Below are 8,906 nucleotides of genomic sequence, written 5' to 3' on the forward strand. Positions count from 1 at the left end.
CATCCTTATCTATGAGATAAAAAAGGAAGTGGGACACCTAGAGATGGCGGAAGAGAAAAGCAGCTTCCTGTTTGACCAACTCCAATGAAACACAAAACAGTCACATGCGTTACTGGTTTGTGGATGTTTGTTCAACCCTCCAACCAGAGAAGGGACTGGAGGGGTGGGAGTCTCCGGATTACAAAGTGTACATTCTGAGTGTGTCTCTGTGTATCACAGTGGCGGTGAATGACACAGGGACAGACATATCAACAGCTTCCCCACCATGATGCAGATACTAACCATCTGGCACACAAGAGCTTTCAGTCAACAGCAACATTGTGCCATCCTCCCCTGCCCACTCTCACAGAGGATTAAGATGAAACCCAGTTTGAATGTTGGGTCACAAGATTACAACTTTCATACAGGTAAGAATATAAACTCCTCCCCCATGATGCCATCTAACTGGATCTAGAATATATCAAAGGACTCCCTCCCTGTAGTGGAGCTCAAACGCTCTCTGATCCCGCAGCAACCTGAGACTCGGGTTTCTTTAAACTGGTTTATTCGAGCATATGCAAGGGAGCTGCAGCCATTCCGTAAAATGACGACACAGCTCCCTGATCGATTACATTCCATTAGTTCTGTACTGTTATCTTATCATGATACATTTGAGCACATTTGAATACATCCAATCAGTAACCAACACACGCGTTCCATACTATCTCTATCCTTACTATATTCTTCTTTCAATAAATTTAATTCCCCCTAACACTCCACATGACCTTACCAGAAACAATAGTCCACATGGTTGTCAGATTTTGTGAACATATTCTTCCCAATGCTTGTGTTCAAATTTATTTCCATCAGTTTTAGCTCAAACTCCTTGTTCTAATATCTCAACTTCTCCTCAGATGCCTGAATTTGTTATGAGCAGTGTTCAATATAATTTTTTAATCACACTTCAGTTTGTGGGCATTGCTGGCAATTTGGTATTTGTTGCCCATCCCTAGTTAGAACCTCGGAACCATAGAAAAGTTACAGCACAGAAGGAGGTCATTCAGCCCATCTTGATCATGCCAGCCTGAGGACACTTAGGTGCCCTTTCTAATCCCACCTTCCTGCACCCAGCCCATAGCCCTGCAGTTTACAACACTTTAGGTGCAGATCCAGGTACTTTTTAAAGGAGTTTAGAGTTTGTGCCTCTACCACCAACTTGGGCAGCAAATTCCAGACACCCACTACCCTCTGCGTAAAAAAGTTCTTCCTCATCTTCCCCCTACACCTTCTGCCACTTATCTTGAATCTATGTCCCCTGGTTCTAGATTTCTGCACCAAGGGAAACAATTTTATCCTGTCCACTCTATCTATTCCCCTCATAATTTTGTACATCTCAATCAAGTCACCTCTCAACCTTCTTTGTTCTAAGGAAAATAACCCCAACCTATCCAATCTCTCCTCATAGCTACACTTTTCTAACCCTGGCAACGTTCTTGTAAACCTCCTTTGCACTCTCTCCAGAGCTATTACATCCTTCCTGTAATGTGGTGACCACACAATACTCCAGTTGTGGCCTCTCCAGTGTTTTATACAATTCCAACATTATATCCTTACTTTTATATTCTATACCTCTGCCAATGAAGGAGAGCATTCCATATGCCTTCTTTACAACTTTGTCTACTTGAACTGCTGCCTTCAGGGACCTGTGTACTTGTATGCCAAGATCTCTCACTTCATCAACCTCTCTTAGTATATTCCCATTTATTGTGTAATCCCCGTAACTGTTTGACCTCCTTAAATGTATGATCTCACACCTCTCTATGTTAAAATCCATCTGCCACTTTACTGCCCACTCCACCAACCCATCTATATCGTTTTGGAGATTATGGATATCCTCTACACTATCCACTACTCGGCCAATCTTTGTGTCATCTGCAAATTTCCCAATCGTGCCCCCAACGTTCACATCCAAATCATTAATACATAACACAAACAGCAAGGGTCCCAACACTGAGCCCTGTGGAACACCACTTGAGACAACTTTCCATTGTCGTGGAGATGTTGGTAGAGAACCTTCTTCCTGCACCGCTGCAGTCCTTGTGGTGTAGGTACATGCACAATGCTATTGGGAAGGAAGTTTCAGGATTTTGACCCACAGCAGTGAAGGAACAGTGATATAGCAGATTTTCTTGCCTAAAGGACATTAGTAAACCAGGTGGGATTTCACAACAATCAGCAAGGCTTTTAATCCAGATTTTTATTCAATTCAAATTTCACCACCAGCTTCTCAGAACATTACCCCAGGTCTCTGGAATACCAGTCAGTGACAATACCACTATGCCACCACCTCTTCAGGTCTGTCCATGTCTTGTTGCATATGGACACAGACTGCTTCAGCATCTGAGAATTTCCAAAAGAGTTTAACACTGAAAACATAAGTGAACATCCCATTTCTGACCTTATGGTGGAAGGAAGGTCATTGATGAAGCAGCTGAAGATGGTTGGGTCGAGGATACTACCCTGTGGAATGCCTGCAATGACGTTCCAAGAGCTGAGGTGATTGGCTACCAAAAACCATGACCATCTTCCTTTGTGCCTTAAAAACCTTTGGTCACTCCTCAAATTAGCACCTTCTTTAGCTCTGGTTCTATTTTTTGCTCACATCTCTGTAGGATGGATATGTTGGGAACAGTTCAGTTTTTGTACCAGTTACTTTTTGTTATCATTTCATTTTGCAGTGTTAAGCTCAGGTGAGGAGGGAATCAAATTGGTCAACACTTTTCCCTCTCCCCCTTTGACCACAACAGATTTTTTTTGTTTTGGAAAAGGATATACTTTCTAATTTTGTGACTACTTAACTGTTCATGTGCTATGACCATAAAAGAACAAACTGGATAGGTTTTCTTGAGTTTAAAGAGATTAGCTTTCCAATAGTTAAATGAAGCTAAGTAAAATAATAAAATACGCATCTACTTTCACAAACACACATGTTCAAAGCTTGCACACACAAATACAGATTACAGAGTGGGAAGGATATGTTGGCCTAATTAGAGTCCATAAAAAGTAAAAAGAGTATACGACCAATAGTTTGGTGACTCGGCTGGCTTCAGGCTAAATTTGGTGGTCTTGATGCTTCTGATTTAAAGATATTGACGATTGAGTTGGTTGTTCTCCGGGAGATGGTTGTTCTGGGTTGCATTCTTTTAAGGAATCTCTGTCTGCAGCATGGCATCACTGGGTGATCACAGTCAGCAAACAGGACTCGAAGCTTACCAGGTGGGTTGGAGAAGAAAGGATGCAGGAGGGACCCTACTTGAGACTTATTCCTAAGCTGCTTGTCCACAGTTCTGCTGAGAAAACATGTGCTTAAAACATGCAAAGTGTTGGCTTGTCATGTGACCTTCCTTCTCCTACTGCTAGAGGGTTCCAAATAAGGACATTGGGTGACTTGAATAGCTCATGTCTGGAAAGTTATCTTAGCCAAGGCCCCACTGTTCGATCTCCAACATTTGAATACCTCAGGTGATTGACATAGATGCCTTGCTAATTAGATAGGATATGTGAGTCGTTCATACACCCCCTGAAATCATTGGCTTTGATGGTTTTTTGCAGACTGTCTCCACCTTTGACTGTGATCTCAAGACACCTTTAATCTGTGTGTTAAAGAAGTCTATTCTAAAAGTTCAATTCAAGTTTTCAGATGGTGGATTAAAATCATTATTTGACATAAAACGCATCTTCATGACAGGAGCTTGAATCAACAATAACTGAATGTTGCAAATATAAACCTAATTTGAGGTTAATTGGTCACAGTTCACCCACCCAGAGGAAATGTCCAACCAGTCTATAAGTACCTAATTCTGTTACTGAACATCATAAAGTATAGATGAAGCAAATCAGGAAAATCCAGAAATTGAATTCGCTTGTATTTTCAACTGAATCTCACCCACCTCTGCACCCAGCAACCATAAATAGCTGAGAATGTTGCACTTGCTTCACTGCCAGTCATCAGTTATGGTTTGATAATCATGACAACACTTTTTACCACTATATATGGAGGAGGTTTTAACACTTTGGACTCACCTCACTGCAGCCCTTGTGGTGACATGCATATTAGAAATGACACACATTGTTCCAGAGTTAGACAATGAAGTCACAAGGCTGGAAAATGAAGCCGATGGTAGTGTGATCTAGAAAGAGTTGGAGCTTTTTAAAAACATGTATTTCTTGGGATGTGGGCATACTGGTAAGGCTGTTTTCACTGCCCATCCCTAGCTGCCCTTGAGAAGGTGGTGCTGAGCCTTGTCTCCAAACTCTGCAGTCCGTGTGGTGTAGGTGCACCCACAAAGCTTTTGTGGCAGGGTGAACCTGACCTAGGGTGAACAAAGCACAAGTGGCAATAGGAAGAGCGTCGTACTTATGGAACTGGATGACTTGGGAGACCTGTGGAGTTTGATCTTCTCTAACCCTGAGCCTGATTGTTTTGTCCTCACTGGGAGCAGTTCATTTATTCAATTAGTTTGGCATAAAATTCCTGCTTCAATTATAACTCAGCTCATCATTTTGTCATAATTTTAAAACAATGTTTATTGAATGACTTCCCATCACACAAGTTACGTCTTGCCTATCACACAGCAGCAAAGCATTGTTCTAGAGTCCTGGGTGATGGGGGGGTTGGGCATGAAATTGGCCTTTGTCAATGGGAATTGACAGTCAGTTTCACCCTGTGCCAAACTTTCATCCCAAACAAAGTCAAAACTTTCTCTCTGCCTCTCCATCCCTGTTATTGGACGGTTCTCTTTGCAATGAGTTTTCACTAGCCAATGCCAATCCAGTTCCTTCCCAAAAATTGTTCATCATTCCTTAAAATATTTGGAGTCAATTATGGTCAAATAAGCCAAAATATTTTCTAAGAAAGTTTATTTTAAAAAATAATAAATTCATACAGGGTGTAGTGAGAGGTGCTATTCCAATGTTGGGTTAAGGAGCACAATCAGATCAGGAAGCCGAGTGCTGTACACAGGATGATCATTCTACCGCTGACTTATAACTGTTGTGTTGATGGATTGGATGCAGAATCAGAACATGTTTTGTGTTGAGTGATGGAATAGATTCATATGGCCCTTTCATATTACAGGATCTGTTCTCAAATCAAGTCCAGGCTATTGGGAATTAAATTCCTCTTTCTATCTCTCTTTCTCTCTCTCTCTATGTCTGCCTCTGTATGTATCTGTCTCGTTGTCTTTGTCTTTATCATAGTCTTTCTTTCTCTCTAAGGATCTTTGATGAGATGATGAGATTACATTCGATAGCATTACCATCGCTGAACCCACCAAATATCAACATCCTGCAGGTTACCGTTGACCAGAAATTGAACTGGACCAGCCATATAAATACTGGCTACAAGAATAAACTGGAAATTCTGCGGCAAGTAACTCACCTACTGACTCCCCAAAGCCTGTCCACCATCTACAAGGCACAAGTCAGGAGTGTGATGGAATAATCTCCAATTGCCTGGATGAGTGCAGCTCCAACACTTAAGAAGCTTGACACTATCCAGGACAAGGCAGCCCACTTGACTGGCATCCCATCCACCAACTTCAATATTCACTCCCTCCACCATCAACATACAGTAGCAGCAGTGTGCACCATCTACAAGATGCACTGCAGTAACTCACCAAGGCTCCTAAGACAGCACCTTCCAAACCAACGACCGCTATCATCTAGAAGCACAAAGGCAGTAGATGCATGAGGAAACCACCACTTGGAATTTTCCCTCCAAAGCACACATCATCCTGACTTGGAAATAAATCACCATTCCTTCACTGTCACTGAGTCAAAATTCAGGAACTCCCTCCCTAACAGCACTGTGGGTGTATCTACACCACATGATCTGCAGCGGTTCAAGAAGGCCGCTCACCACTACCTTCTCAAGGGCAATTAGGGGCAAGCATAAATGCTGGCCTAGCCAGCAACAACCACATCCCATAAATAAATTAAAAAAAACTAAAAAGGAGATTCACAATTCTGAGGAGTACATTTGTTTAGATAATATCACCAACTTTAACTTTAACACCTATGTGTTCTTTTGTATTATTGTTGTTGACATCTTTTGATGATCTGCTTCTATCACTGCTTGTTTGTTCCTACAACCACACCACCCCCCCTCCACCTCTCTCTCTCTCTCTCTCTCTCTCCGCCCCCCACACACACACCTTAAACCAGCTTATATTTCAACTCTTTCTTGGACTCGAACTCAAGTTCTGTCGAAGGGTCATGAGGACTCGAAACGTCAACTCTTTTCTTCTCCGCCAATGCTGCCAGACCTGCTGAGTTTTTCCAGGTAATTCTGTTTTTGTTTTTGTTTTGGATTTCCAGCATCCGCAGTTTTTTTGTTTTTATCACTATTCTGAGGAGCTGACAGCCCTTTGGGGTGGATAGAGGGGAAAGCCAACAATTCTATGGGTAGTTTGAGAGACAGGAATGTACCTGGGAACTGGCAGCTCTGGTATTTTCTGACCATGCAGGTAATGCTGGGAATGCTGGTGCTGCTAGAGCTCACAAGCCTCATAAACATTCCGAAAGGAATGTAAGTTGTGATGTGGCTTCAGCCTTCTCTGCATTCCAGTAGGTTGCATCTGAAAACCGAAACTGTCACTGTGCACCTGTACAGAACAGGAAGCAGGTAGCTCACTGCCTCGTTGACTAGGCTGATCCAGCAAGTAGGCAACAAAAGAAACACCTAAACGGTGCTGATATTGTAAAACTTCCTTTTAAATTTAGAGAGAAAATTAACAGGTGCACGATGTAGAGATGTCACTCTGCAACAGTAACAGGTGCTGTTCTAAGAGGCCGATTCAAGGACCTTGTCTGAGGCAGTGTAGGAGCTTTGCACTGCTTCATGGCTGTATAAAATCTGAGCTGGAAGATTAAGATTCTGAATCTGGATGGAAAGAGAGTGAAAATATTATAATCACCAGCGATACAAATAAAAATTACTCCCAAGGTAATGGTTGGAAGTGTTGGAACTGCACTCAACTTAGCAATAATTTTGCTGCTGGTGAATGGTGAGTTGTATGAACATTGATATAAGCTCAGTAGGGTTATGAGTTACCGATGGTTCAGAGAGGGTACAAAGAACTTTCTTAAATACAAAGTAAAATACCTTGCATTTCTTGTAATTCTACTGAATTTGAAACATGTTAACCCAAAAGTGAATCAGCTAAATATTTGAAGGAATGAAGGATTATGAGGATATGGGGAAAGAGCCAAGGAATGGGACTAACTGATTGCTGTTTGAAACAGCCCTCACAGACTCGGTATAATAAATGGCCTTCTTCTGTGCTTACTAATCTACAATTTCTCCATCTTCTCGACTGGAAATATGTTACATGCTCATGACTGATAACTGCCAGTGATGTGGTTTTTCAGACACTGGGGGCTTAAAGCCGTATTTTTGATTTGGGTTCAATCCGAATTCTGAATACAGAAATTGCAATGGATGTTCACAGGATCACAGAATTGTTACAGTGCAGAAGGAGGCCATTCGGCCCATTATGCCAGCACTGGCTCTCTGTGTGAACAGATCCTCATGAGTAATGTTGTTCTGTGTTTTAGAATTTTTTGGAGGAGGAGTTAGGGCATGAAAGGATTGACTTTCCACACTGACCCTGCACATCAATAGATTTCAATGAGGATTACACAGAAACGTTTGGAACAGGAGCAGCCGTTGAGCTCTCATTCCAATTATGCTTTTCCATTATATCATGACTGACCTGAAACTCACTTCCATTTACATACCTTTGCTCCCAATCCCTTGTTACTTTACAAAATAAAAACAAACTATCTCAGTCTTGATAGAATCAATTTCCTCCCCCACCCCATCCCACCACATCTACAACTTTTGTTGGGTAGTGGGGGGCTTGGGGGGGGGGGTGCAGGAGGAGTGAGTGGGAAGAATGAAGATATAGACAGGATGGTCACATGGGCAGATAAGTGGCAGATGGAATTTAACCCTGAAAAGTGTGAGGTGATACACTTTGGAAGGAATAATTTGACAAAGAAGTATTCAATGAACGGCATGACACTAGGAAGTTCTGAGGAACAAAGGGACCTTGGCGTGTGTGTCCATAGATTTCTGAAGGTGGAGGGGCATGTTAGTGGGTTGGTGAAAAAGGCATATGGGACACTTGCCTTTATCAATCAAGGCATAGATTACAAAAGTAGGGAGGTCATGTTGGAGTTGTATAGAACCTTGGTGAGGCCACAGCTGGAGTACTGTGTGCAGTTCTGGTCGCCACATTATAGGAAGGATGTGATTGCACTGGAGGGGGTGCAGAGGAGATTCACCAGGATGTTGCCAGGGATGAAACATTTAAGCTATGAGGAGAGGTTGGATAGACTTGGGCTGTTTTCATTGGAGCAGAGAAGACTGAGGAGTGACCTGATCGAGGTGTACAAGATTATGAGGGGCATGGACAGGGTGGATAGGGAGCAGCTGTTCCCCTTAGTTGAAGGGTCAGTCACAAGGGGACATAAGTTTAAGGTGAGGGGCAAGAGATTTAGGGGGGATGTGAGGAAAAACTTTTTTACCCAGAGGGTGGTGACGGTCTGGAATGCACTGCCTGGGAGGGTGGTGGAGGTTGGTTGCCTCACGTCCTTTAAAAAGTACCTGGATGAGCACTTGGCACATGATAACATTCAAGGCTATGGGCCAAGCGCTGGTAAATGAGATTAGGTAGGTAGGTCAGGTGTGTCTCACGTGTCGATGCAGTCTCGATGGGCCAAAGGGCCTGTTCTGCATTGTAATTCTGTGATTCTTTGAACATCAATGGCAGGAGGCAGTGAGTCTTATCTATCCATCACTGCACCACTGCCATGTGCTCCTTGTTCTCTGGTGCATTAAATCATTCTAGTGCAGCAAGTCA

The sequence above is a fragment of the Carcharodon carcharias genome, chromosome 32 (genome assembly GCF_017639515.1).
Source record: "Carcharodon carcharias isolate sCarCar2 chromosome 32, sCarCar2.pri, whole genome shotgun sequence".
Classification (NCBI taxonomy): domain Eukaryota; kingdom Metazoa; phylum Chordata; class Chondrichthyes; order Lamniformes; family Lamnidae; genus Carcharodon; species Carcharodon carcharias.